Below are 12,861 nucleotides of genomic sequence, written 5' to 3'. Positions count from 1 at the left end.
GTGTTATGATGTTGCCAGGTTATACTATATTTCTCCCAACAAACAGCACGTTTTTACTAAACAGAGTTTAGTCAACTGACAGCTCTGTCGGCATCTAAGCTTGACTCTAATTAAATAAAGATAACTACTTGATTTCTATCTACTTTTAGAAAGAAACTTCTATTTCTATAACCTCAACACCATCACTTCAGTGCAGATACACTGCATCTGTATTTCCAGAGCTGCAATTCCACGGGGAACCCTCAGGTAAGTTTGATTTAAGAGGGAGCCGTACACTCAGCCAACATCCGCCTGGCTACGCGGTGTCACACCGCAGCCACGCTACAAAAGCAAGGCCAGAGGCTGAACAAGCAGGAAGCCTCACAGTCCCCTTACCCACCGCCAGCTCCCCGGGGCTCTGGGAGGCGATGACGGGCAGCTCCGGCTCCCGGGGCGCGGGGAGGACACAGGAGGTAAGGGCAGCACGTCCTCTGCCCGGTCCAGCCCCGGCGTGGCCCGCACCTCGGCCTCGCGCAGCCGGTGACCCCGGGCGAGCTTCACGCCGTTACCCCGAGCCCCGTCCCCTCCACAACGCCCGAGGCCAAGCGGAGAGGAGCGACTTCCTCCGGTCTTGCTAAAAATGTTTCCGCTGCCCCCTCCCAGGTGTCCCCACTCACCGGACAGCTCCAGGCCGTGGGCGGACAGGCGGCGAGCTGTGGTCACGTCCCTGCGGGAGCGCGGCGGCGTGGAGGAGGCAGCACCGGGGCCACGGGCCGGCCGCGCAGGGAGGAGCGTGCGTGCGTGCGGTGCAGGGCGGGCGGGCTGTGCGGGGCGGGCCGCCCCAGCATGCTGAGCCGGCTGCGGGCCGGGCCCGGGCGGAGCGGGGCTGCACCGGCCCCTCCGTACCGGGGCCGCCGGCGGAAGTGACCGCGGCGACGGCGTCCGGGGCACGGCGGGGCGGGATGGTGGCCGGGAGGGGTCCCTCCTCCTGCGCGTGCGCGGAGCCCGTTCCCGCCATTTCCCGTGAGGGCGGTGCGGGAGGGCGGGGCAGCGCGCCTTAGTTAGCGCTTGGTTAGCGCTTAGTTAGTCAAGGAGTCGGGCCGTGGCACTGGGGCTGCGTTCTGCCGGACCAGCATCGAGCTCTTCGGTTCATCCGTGCGTGCGCCGTGTTGGCGCCTTTCTCCCTCCTGCGCTCCTTGGAGCAGCGGTCCAGGCCTGGCCCTGCTCCTGGTGCAGCACCGCACCGCCGGGGCAAAGTGCTGCTCCAGGCTCCGCTGGTGTTGTCCCAGCAATCACAGAAACATTTAGGTTGGACTAGACCTCTGAAATCATTGAGTTCAACCCATGATCCAACATCACCGTGTCAAACAGACCGCACGTGCCACATCCAGTCTTTCCTTAAATACTTCTGGAGACAGTGATGCCACCTCCTTAAGCAGCCCGCTCCAGTGCCTAATCACCCTTTTTGTGGGGAAAAAAAAAATTCCACATATATATATATATACATATATATATTCAACATGGATTACTAGGGAAATGTGAGTCAGAGTATAATATTCTCACTGGTCAAGAAGCCACATATGAATGGATTCAGACTAGTACAAGACCTCAGAGCTATTAATAAAATAGTTTTCCAGGGAAATCAAAAGAAGAAAAAGCTGAAACCTGGCTGGTAAGGCAGAAACAATATACTTAAAAATTAGAAGCTAGAAAAGGTTAGAAGAATTAATTGCTAAATTTGTGAATTAATTGCTAAATTCCTCTTGTTGTTCAACCTAAACCTTCCTTGGGACAGCTTAAAACTAAGTCCTCTTGTTGTCTTCCTGGTTGTGTCACTGTAATACATATATATGCATTTTTTTAAATAAATTGCATTTTTAAAATAAATTTAATGTTCCTAATTAAAACAATTAATTAGAAACATTACATCATTTCCAACAGTTACCTGGAAACAGAGGCTGACCGCCACTTGGCTATACCCTCCTGTCAGGGACTTGCAGAGGTAAGGTCACCCCCAAACCTCCTTTTCTCTGGACTAAACACACCCAGCTCCCTCAGTTGCTCCTAGTAGGACTTGTGCTCCAAACCCTTTCCCAGCTCTGTTCCCTTCTCCAGCCCCTCAATGTCCTTCCTGAGGGCCCCAGAGTCAGTCCACTGCAGCCAGCAGCTTCCCAGTCCCAGTGATGAGGCAGGTGGAGTGACAAGCAGCAATCCAGCTGGAAATCCAAAGAAGCTCAGTGCTGGGTGTAAGGACCAGCACTGTGTCACCATTGTGTCATGAGAGTTGCCAGGGAACAGGGAATTACCCCAGGTACTGCAGCCACTCCAAATATTCTCAGGACCTTTGGTCTCAGCAGTTCTTTATCAACATTTCTCTCTGAATTTTGAAGGCTAGAAGTTTCCATATACAACAAAGTAATAGTTTCCTCGGTTTTCATGAATGTTAAAACTTAGTGCTTTGCTCCCCAGAAAACAAACAGCCCCATTCGGCTCTCTACCCATAACCCTCTTCCTCTGAACCTTTTGGGAAGCAGGATATTGTGCAGCTATTGCTTGAACACGTTTTTCGAATTACACATTTTTGATTTTTTCTCTATTCATGTCTATTTCTGAGATTTACATCATGACTTCTAACTTTAGATAAATGTAAACCACATCTATCTCGTGCCTCCTCTGATTGTGGAGGAGCAGAAAAAGGGCTCTTCTCACCGAGCCAGTCATTAATAAACCCCACAAAGCAATGATACAACAGCCAGAATTCAATCTGCAAATGGTTATTTATTCTCCTGAAGTCCTGCAGCCATTTCTGTGCTCTGTTAGTGTTTATTTGGGATAATTGGAGGCAAGCTGTCTGTTCTGCATCAAACACTTCGTCCAACCCCTCTACTTTTCCAAAGCTCCATACTTATATTTGGATCAATACACGACCACTAGAATTTTCTTGGAATTATTACCTAGCCAAATATTTGGAACAAAATGGCTGGTTGACTTTACAGGACTAATGAACAACTAAAAATAATAATTTAAGAGATAACCATTTGAAGGAAAGCAGCCGAGTTTCTCTCAGAGAAACTCCATTGTTCATGGAGGAGTTCTGACAATGTGCGTGCTGTTGGTGGCATTAGAAACTCAAATTCTTTCCTAAACTGGGCATTTTGACTCTTCCAGAGGCATTTGCATGGCTATATCTCAGGGAAAAAAAAATTACATTAACAACATGTAAATGATTTTAACTGCACTGTGATAGCCCTTTGAGGAGCAGGGAAGCAGCTGTGTTGGGGTGGAGGCCCTGCTGTGTCAGGAGGGGAAAGGCGCTCTCTCCCCAGGACACTTCATGTGTCATTACCTCGGGAAATGAAAAGTATTGACAGAGATTACACAGGAATCTCCCTCTTCATTTTCTTGACAAAGTACAAGGGCCTCTTTGAAGGAGTTCAAAAGACAGGCAAGCACACAGGACTGCAGCAGGTACCAGCCTTTACTTCTGAAGAGTCGACTCCAGAGTCTGCTTAAATAGAGGAGAAATTGTAACAGATTATTCCGCTATTCAGTAACAGTTCGGCCAGCATGCCTTCCAAGGCTCCATCCCTGCTCCAGTTCAGTCACCATAATGTTGTCCTGGAAGTGCTGTGGGGCTGAGGCATCACCTCAGAGTGGGATTTGACATAATCTCTGTGTCAGCCCTCGAGCAGCACCAGTTTCCAGGAGGCTTTCATGACTCCATCCCATGAAACAAAAGCCAAATGAGATTGAGACAGCTTGGCAGCAAGGAGAAAAATACTGCCAAGGGCTTTGGGGGATCATGTTCCCCATGGAGGTGGAGAGCTTAAACCCCTATGGGACCTGCTGTGGGACCCATGGTGAAGTGGGGTGTGATACGGGACTTAGGAGTAGCCAGTGGAACTGCTGTCAGCTGTAGTCACCAGGGACAGTTTCCATGAGTCCTTCTAAGCTGCTTTAAACCTCCCTGAGATTTGCTCTGACATTGCACTGGTGGCTGTGGAGACTTTCTTTCCTTTGAGAGTAAAACCACACAGAACCTGTCCCTCTTTCTATGCACTCATCTGCTACAGTTCCTGTGTCACTGTGCCATCCACGGGCTTTGTTGCTGACAGTAACTGCACGGTGTGAGAGCAGCAGCCAAAGGGCTGGAGACACAGAAGGAGTGTCTGTCTGACTGTTGAAGGGTAAAGGAGCCCCTTTCCCACAAAAGTGTTGCAATAAAGATGTTGCTATTTTTAAAATGGCACCAGTGGAAAAGCAACAAAGGGATTTGTTGTATTTCTGATGAATTCCGGTCTGTTTGGGAGCTCTTTGCAAGAACAAACATTAAGGATCTCAGAAATGTTAACATTTTCAGTGTTTCTGGTTATATACACAGGATTTGGGGGGTGGGAGTAACAAAACAAAACTCGGGCTGTTACTGAACTCACAGCACAGAACCAGCAAGAAAAGGGACCAAAAGTGTTACATTCCATTTAGGCAGCAAAAGATCTCTTCCTGTGTTATCCAAAACAAAGCATACATTAAACCAACAGAGTTATTGCACCAATCTCTCATTTAATCTTCTAGGATCATAAAAATTTCAATTTCTCTGTGAGGCGGTTCTGGCCACACACAGCACTTGGGATTTCTGTGTTTATAAAACAGAACCCACCTCTCTTCTTTGAAATTGCTTTTGGCTCCTGAGTCACCATCCAACCAATCTTTTCCTCAGCAGGCAAACAAGCACATATTTTACAGTCAGTGAAATATGTTTCTTTCAAAAAGGTTACAGAAAACATTTTCTAGACATTTATTCTTTTTTTTTTTCCTAAGTAATAGAAGAGAAGCAATGATTCATATGACTCCTCTATTTTAGTTGTTTCAAAAAACTGTTAACAAGGCTTCATATTTTAAACGGAAATTTGATCTTTACAGTTTTCTACTAAATGAGACATAAAAGTATTATATGTTAGGTGTTGAAAATAATGAAAGCTATCACAAGAAGCACAGTTTAAAAGCCTGTCTGTAGAGACTTTATGAAGAAGAGAAACCTAGTGATACATTTGTGTAAAATAATGAACAGTGCAGAACAGGCCAGGCAAATGTTCCAATTTCTTCTTTATTGCTGATAAAGGAAAGGGGAGAGCTTTTGAAACTGGAAATTCTAATTTTGTTCAGATTTGGAAAGTGAAATGGAAACATAACCATTCAAAGCTCAGAGGAAGAAATACCTCCAGCTTTACTGCCAGTTGATCACAGAGCAGCATACGATATCCACAAGAGTCCAAAACCCACTAAAACTTCCCATGGATAATGTACTCATTTAAAAAACTGGTTGTTGAGATTAAAAAAAAAAAAAAAAAAAAAAAAAAAAATAGAAAGAAAAACACCACAGGAGCTGAACAACTTCCCATCTAAAGAATAAATTCATCACTGTCTAAAAGACCAGGAGAAGTTCCCCAAGGCCCTAGGAGTGTATTAGAAAGGATTGGATACAGTGCTGGTGGCTGTTAAAGGCAAAGTCTTGATGAAGTCTGACACTTCATAAGATCCAGAATATATTGTCTTTAAGTAATATATTTTGGTCCTACTCATTTCTTTCCTCAGGAACGTCAGGAATGATGTGTCATTATCCTAATTAAGCTGGAGCTCTCCCCAGTGGGCGAGAAAAATGGTCTTGCCTCAATAAACAGATTCTGAGTTTTCTCCCACTGATTCTAAGTTGTGTTCTCTATCTACTTGCACAAACCTCTGTGGAGCCCTGAGCACGGTCTGTCAGGATAAACCTCTTTCCTTTTACAAGCATGTTGATGCTTTTGATCCAAGTGGGGTGTTTTTCACTGTTCCCAATGCAGCGTGTTTGTTCAGATCCCTTTACAACTTGTGAAGTACAGAAATGTGTTTCACTGAATGGGAAATTCATTCATTAATAAGAAGATCCCCCTTATGAAGGCATCACCAGGTGGAATTAGAGTGTGCCATGTGCTGAGCCTGTTCACTATGGCACGCCTGACTTGATCTATGTGTTTTGTGAAGGAAAAGCTACGCAGAGCTCTGGCACTTGAGGGTACAGCTCTGAGACTTTGCCAGCAGCAGCAGTGAAGCCTCCTCAACATCAGTTTATATGTATGTGGTGGGAGGCAGGTAAATGCTGCTTCTCACTCCCCACTTGAATGATTAAAAAACCCGAAGTATAAAGAGATTAAAAAGAATACCTGAAGATGGATGTCTCCCGAACCCAGTAGAGTCACGCATGTTCAGCATCTCAGAAAATTCAGGTCAGTCATGATTTTTAACCCAAGACTAGTGAACTGGATTGAGATAAACGTCTATTCCTGTCACTGTGAAACTTCATCTTCCAGCACAGCTGCCCCACAGCTGTCACCAACACAGCAGGACTTCAGGGTGACCCCACACCATAACTTAATATTTTCTCAGGAATGTAGAGCTAGCAAGGAAAGGGAATCTTCAAGTCAAGGTCTTAGCCCACATTCTCTGGCTGACACTATCTGAAGTCTCTGCCCTACAGTACAGACAGGAGGCCCACACATCACACACAGCTGTACTAATATTACCTGGCACAGGTAGGGATTTGGTCACTGTGGAGCTGCAGCAGCAAGAGCCTCTGGGAGAACAGGATAAGGTTCCTCAGGAAGGCTGAGCCTCACCATGTCTCAGCAGTGCTCACCCCTCCCTGATTAAAGCTTCCTCAAAAGGCTGGCAGAAGTTATGGACACACTTTTCACTGCAGCAGCAAAGGGCAGCACTGTGCCAGGGGTGAAAGCAAGAGCCAGTAGATTCTCTCCTGGGACAGCACAGCTCGTTGTCTCAATAGTGGTAGAACATGACTGGGTAGGAGACAGCAGAGTCTTCTCAAAGCTATCTCAGAATGCAAAATGAACAGGAACCCAAGACCTGAGATCCATGATAAATTCCACTGATTTCTGGTCCCAGAGCAGTGAGACTATTTTTTCCATCTTGCCTCCTGCATGATAATTAAATACATATTTTTTAGAGATAGACACCAGAACAAGCCACTCCTTGCACTCATATCTTCCCCTGGAGATGCAATGAGCAACAGGAGAGATGTGAATCACAGAGTGCTACATTGGAAAGAGCTTGTATACCACCAGAGCTTGTCTGGGATATACAAAACACATCTGAATCCCTCCAGAGTCTTGCTCATTCTCCTGCTCTGCCATGTCCATGAAAACAAGGAGGCTCAGGTGTACTGTTCAGTGTCATGTCTGAGGTATGTCTGGGATGCTGACAGTGTTGCACCAGGGCTGTACCATCAGAGCACAGCTTGGAGAGAAATGGTCCAGCTTCTCCTTCAGAGGAGCTACTGGCTTAAACCACACTAACTGCTCTGGGACAAGTGCTGGAATGCCTCTCCAGCAAGAAGGCATTTTGCTTGAAAACAATAACCAGCTCCAACTGTCAAGTATAAAAGGTGCAATCCTGGTCTCAGATATTAATCTGGTTTCAAACAGAACAAACTGAGTGGAGGATCAAGTACCCTGACACAGTGACATTCAGAACAATTGCATCTCCCAGTGTTTTGAGCAGGATAATGCCATTACTGAGCACAGTGCTGCTAATCTTGGCTCCACTCTTTCCGCTGAAGGGGAGAACATCAAAGCTTTAACATCTGCATCTCCTACCTGGTATCTGTCTACTGACTCTTTCCTTTTCCCTTCCTGTTCCCTAGTCGATTTTGAGCTGAAATCCTTGCCTTATCACATTCAGCAGTTGTCTGATCATTGCAGGAATTAAAAGAATTTGGAGCTGTATCTTGGCTTGCATGACAACATTTCTAAATGTCTGCAAGTCTCTGCAAGCAGAACTTGGTGCCAGGGTCTCTTTTCATATAATACCTTGGAGTGACTTGGCATATTCATCACTCTGGAGGGTCCCTGAACAGACCCTCAATAGCACAGTTTGCATGGAGAGACACAGGCAAGCTGCCTCCAGCCTTCAGAGATGCACTGCCTTAGAGAGTTTTTGTGGACTGTGAAGTCGGATGACAGCCAGGAATGAAGTCCCATACTTGTGCTTCCTTCCAACAAGCACTGACTTGTTTACACAGTTCCCTCTGATAATATACCGTTGGAAAGTCCCAGACAAAATAATTTCCTTGTCACACTGCAAGGCTGCACCTGTTTGTTAATGCCCAAAGGCATCTATTCTCATATTTATTAGCACAATGACCTGTGAATAAAGGGAATGAGCTCTATATAGCATTGTGGTAGCCATGAAACTCAAGAAGTCCTAGATGTTATAAAAGGGCTATAGACATGCAAGAGAGTTTATTAACTACCAAATTGAGATACCCCAATACCTACAATACAACAGAGATAAGGATTTTATAATCAAATAGACTGATAAAAGTGCAAGCCCTTGTAACTCCGGATTGAAAACATCAAGTCTTCACTCCTTTACAGTCACTGCAACAACATTATATTAAATTCTGTTTAGGAACCTCATTTGTAACTGGCTTTCATAGATCACCAGTTATCTGAGTGCAGAAGTGAAGAATTTTTGCCACAGGACTGGTTTTTAAGTGGGCATTGGGAAAGGTGTGCATGCAAGGAAGTTTATTAATTTGCTTCTTCTAAGATGGTGCAGGGTACCAGAAATACCAGAATACATGGGAGTGTGACCAGACCTGATGAGAGCACTGTAACAAAGGGGAAATGTGTGCTGAGAGTCAGAAAGCAGCTGCTCATTCATCCATGGAATGGCCTCATAAGGATCCAAGGGGAATCCATGACTTGAAACAGAACTTGAACAGACAAAACAGTAATGAATGCGCTGGAGGGCACAAAGAGTTTCTGCTCCAGCTCTTCCATTTGACAGGACACCCGTGTAACTGCTGCCATGACCAATAGTGCTTGTTAATGAGAAGCCTGAGCAAGAGAAAAAAAGCTGCTGAAAAATTCCAAGCACTGTCACAACTGAAAACCCTCCCACACCTGGATTCACGAATCACTAGGTTTTTTGAGAGTCTGGAATAAATATTTACCCCTGAGAATTCAAAATCTGCTTTTCTCGGAGCATTTAGCAGCACTTTCCAGGTAAGATCTGCCTTCAAGATCCCCAGCTGATGGCAACACAATCATTGTAAGATGTGTTCAATGACAATGCTTTTTGCTGCAGCAGCACAGATGACAGGATTTACAAGCCTCTGGGTGCTGCACTTGTCCTGTCTCATAGAAGAAGAAGGCAAGGCTCAGGAATCTAAGATCAACTCATCAGGCTTTTAACTAGAAGAGAGAACCAGCTGAAAAGAATTCTACTTTCTATCCACAAGGAAATATAATGTAAGTGCTGTTCTTCAAGGGAAGGTGGAAGAAGTAGCAATTAAAGGTTGCCTGAACAGGAGCTACAGAGGACAGTGAGAAGGAAGTGACTGCAGCACTCACAGCAGGGACAGGGAGTGCAGAAAGGTGAAGGCAGCACAAGAAATAGTCCTGAGGTTGACTCAGATACAATTTGTGAGGCATCAGGTTCCTGAGGAAAGGCAGGTTTGGACATGATCACTGTGGCCTCCTGCCACTTGTGTCCCTATGTCCTAGAAAACCATGGTCATGCTGTGAACATACCTAGAGGTGCACACGAGGCAACACCCACAAAGGGAAAAATTAAAAACTCCACATGGCTGGTGCAACTTGTAGGGAAACTTCTGCCTTATAATTGTTTTCACCTGTGAGGGCTTAAACAGTGCTGCAAGTGCTGCTGCTTTTACTACATGGATGAGTCAGAACATCGAAATAGCTCAGCTGACAGTGAAACAAAGACCCTGGTCTACTGCCATAGTGTAGAGGCAGTCACTGTGCTTGGAAAAGAGTAGTTCCCCATTGTGCATTCCAGTATACAGAGCAACTGCTCAGGGAAGGTAACATTTCTGCAGAGCCTTGTTACCTCCTCCAGCCCTTTTGTTCCCTGCAAAACTTCCTTCCAAACACACTTTCATCCAAACTGGCACATTACTTTCCCTTTTTCAAAGTATTTGCAGGGCTTTTTCCCCACTCTGCTTAAATTCTTTAATCAGCTCATTTTTCTTCTGCTTTTTCACCCAGTACACACTGGGAATGACAAACTTGAATATTATTTGGCACTCTGGACAGGACTTGGTGGTGGATTTCTTGAACTACTTGGCGCATCTCCACTGCCACATGCAGGACAAGAAGTATGTGTGGTTGCAGTTGGGGAGGATCCCAAACCTCCTCTCAGAGGCTGGTGGTTTCTCACACAGCACTTCCATACAGATGCTGCACACCTTGACCTGACTGGCCTGGAAAGCAAAGGCCTTCTCCATATCAAGCTCAAATGTTGCCATGCACATCATCTTGTGAGCCTTCCTCTGTTCTTTGTTGAAAGAGTGAAGCACTTTCAGCCCGCATATCTCACCCATGACCTCGTGGAGGTACGGGCAGCACTCTCCCACATTCCCTCCACCAATTATGGACACAGCTGCTCCCTGTCACCACAGGAGCTCCCAGCTGCCAGATCTTCCAGTCCACTGCAAATTGCTTCCAAGTAGTAATTGAGCTTCAATTCCAGATTGTTACTTTGGTCACTGCAGCACAGCACAACTCTGAGGGCACTGGGCTTCTGTTGCTCTCCACTCAAGCCACACAGATTTCTGTCCCTGAGCTGTCCCAGATTTCTGTCCTGTTACTCTGCTTGCTCCATGTGGTGGTGGGACCACACTCAGGGGAACTGCCAGGTGCAGCACAGTGGCTGTGGCTCACCCCAGGGCTGTGGGCCCCCTCAGATCACACCTGTACCAAGCACTGTGTGCACACTGTTCCTTCTGGTCGTACTTGAAGATGGTGGAGGATTTGCTTGTTGGCAAATCATGTGAGAACAGACACCTGTGTGCCTCCCAACACCCTCTCTGCACACAGCGCTTTCACTCACCTGCTCTGTGCTCATCATGGCTGTGTGCTGCCTGGCCCCTGACTTCTGGCTGTTGAACACAGAGAGCCCAGAGGACAGCAGCAAGAACAGCAAGAGGTACACCAAATGAGCCCCGCAAGGAGATGCAGAGAAAAATTACTTGATTTAGTCTGGGGGAAGTGGAAAAGATGCATGATAATACCTTTCAAATAGGTAAAAGTGCAGTATAGAAGGTAATAAACTATTATCTGTGTCTGCCAGGAGACAAGAAGTGATAGGTTGCAGTAAGAGAGATTTATTGGTTGCAATTGGGAAGGGTTCACATTAGACTGTGTGGGGAGCAGATGAAACCACCATCACAGGAGCTTTGGAAGAAGTGAGACACCCTGTGATCAGGAATGGTTTAGTCAAAGAAGTTCCATCTCCCTCACATTTATTTCCTATGACCTTTTCTTATACTATGATGAAAATAGCCCAGAACGTCTCCCCACTCTCTGGGAGACCTATGAGCAGTGCTTTAATAGCTGAGTCTCAGAGACAGGCTCTTGCCGGGCTGTTCTGTCTGCTTGGGTTGCAGTGAGATTAGCTCATGTCCTTTTAATGACGTAATTAGAAAAAACAGGACTCCAAACGAACTACTGGGTATTAACAACCCAACTGTCATTGGTTTTACATGAAGCCAACTGGAATTTCACATAACACACTGCCGTGCCAGACAGACCTTACAAAGACCACAATAAGACATCTTTGCCACCGTAGCAATCTCAGTTGTGAGATGTTGTGCTCCTTGAACCAACAGACCATTTCAATCAGCTCTTGCCATGGTAGTTTTGTTATCTTACTTTTACTTAATTGGTTACTGCAGGGTTGTCTTGGAGACTTAAGATCTGCTCTTTGAAACCACTGGATTCTTATATCCAACCTAGGAAAGAGAAATGGGATTTCACACAGCAAAGTAATCAGTAACAAAAGTGGACTGAAAATGCTGAACCACTGCAATAAATGCATTATCTGGTGTCCAGCAACACAGCCATCTGCTGAGCTCAGCCTTGGAGATTGGCTCCCAGCAAGTGAAGCCCTAAATTATTATTTTAATAACCATGTCTGAATTCTTGTCTGAAGTCAACTGCCACTGCAGAGGGCAAGTAAAACTTTATCGTGGCCTCATTGCCTAGGTTTGCTGTCCCTGTGTGTACACTCACCAAACCCTCAGGTTTGATTGCCCCCTCCCCAGTTTTCACATGCAGATCTCTTGCTGATTCCTCTTTTGAAGATTTTTTTTTTCTGGTGCTCAGATCTTGGCTGACAGGAGTGCAGCCATGCTGTGTGCTGATTGCAGCTGGCAGGTGGATTAGAGCCCATTCAGATGGCTGTGAAATTCCTCTGCGAGACAGAAATGGCAGAACAATGGATTATTTCACCATGAAGAGCCCAGAAACTGAGGCAGACGGTCACGTTGAGGAGACAAGCTGAGGAGCATGAAGACATAAAGCAATTTTTGCTTCTACAAGCCCCACGAGATCTTTCCGGCTCAAAGTTTTGGAGATCTGCTGCCAGCTCCCTTCCTCCTCACCTAAGCTGGCTGATTTTTCTGAGGTACAGGATGTTCTCATCCAATTTTTTTCCCAAATATGTGGGTGCTACAGTTGCCAAGTAACAAAACCTCATCACTCTTTTCCTGAAATGCATAATTCCTCATTTCTCAGTTTCGTGGAATGGACAGATGAAGCTGTGATCTGTGACACTTGTTCAGTATCAGGATCATTTCAACTCCAGTCTTGCCACTGGATAAATCTATTGGATACAGAGTGCAGGGTGAGGGAGGGATCTGACTGCCCTTTTGTCTCTCATCTTCAAAAACAAAACTGGGGATGCATTTCACAGCTCACTGAACTGATTCTGTGACCAGTGTAATGAGATTTCATTAAGAATACAGAGACACTGCAGGCAAGGAGAGGCAGCTTGACATTTTTTTCAGGAGATGTCCTTCCT

General features: G+C 45.8%; 1 pseudogene; it reads right to left on the bottom strand.

Annotated features, from left to right (window-relative positions):
* Positions 1-1,058: 1,058 nt before the first annotated feature.
* LOC136367764 (E3 ubiquitin-protein ligase makorin-2 pseudogene) lies at positions 1,059-12,537 on the bottom strand (annotated as a pseudogene).
* Positions 12,538-12,861: the final 324 nt, after the last annotated feature.

Source organism: Sylvia atricapilla, chromosome 14 (assembly GCF_009819655.1).
Source record: "Sylvia atricapilla isolate bSylAtr1 chromosome 14, bSylAtr1.pri, whole genome shotgun sequence".
Taxonomy (NCBI): Eukaryota; Metazoa; Chordata; class Aves; order Passeriformes; family Sylviidae; genus Sylvia; species Sylvia atricapilla.
The sequence above is the reverse complement of the archived record's forward strand: the minus strand, read 5'-3'. Positions and strand labels throughout refer to the sequence as shown.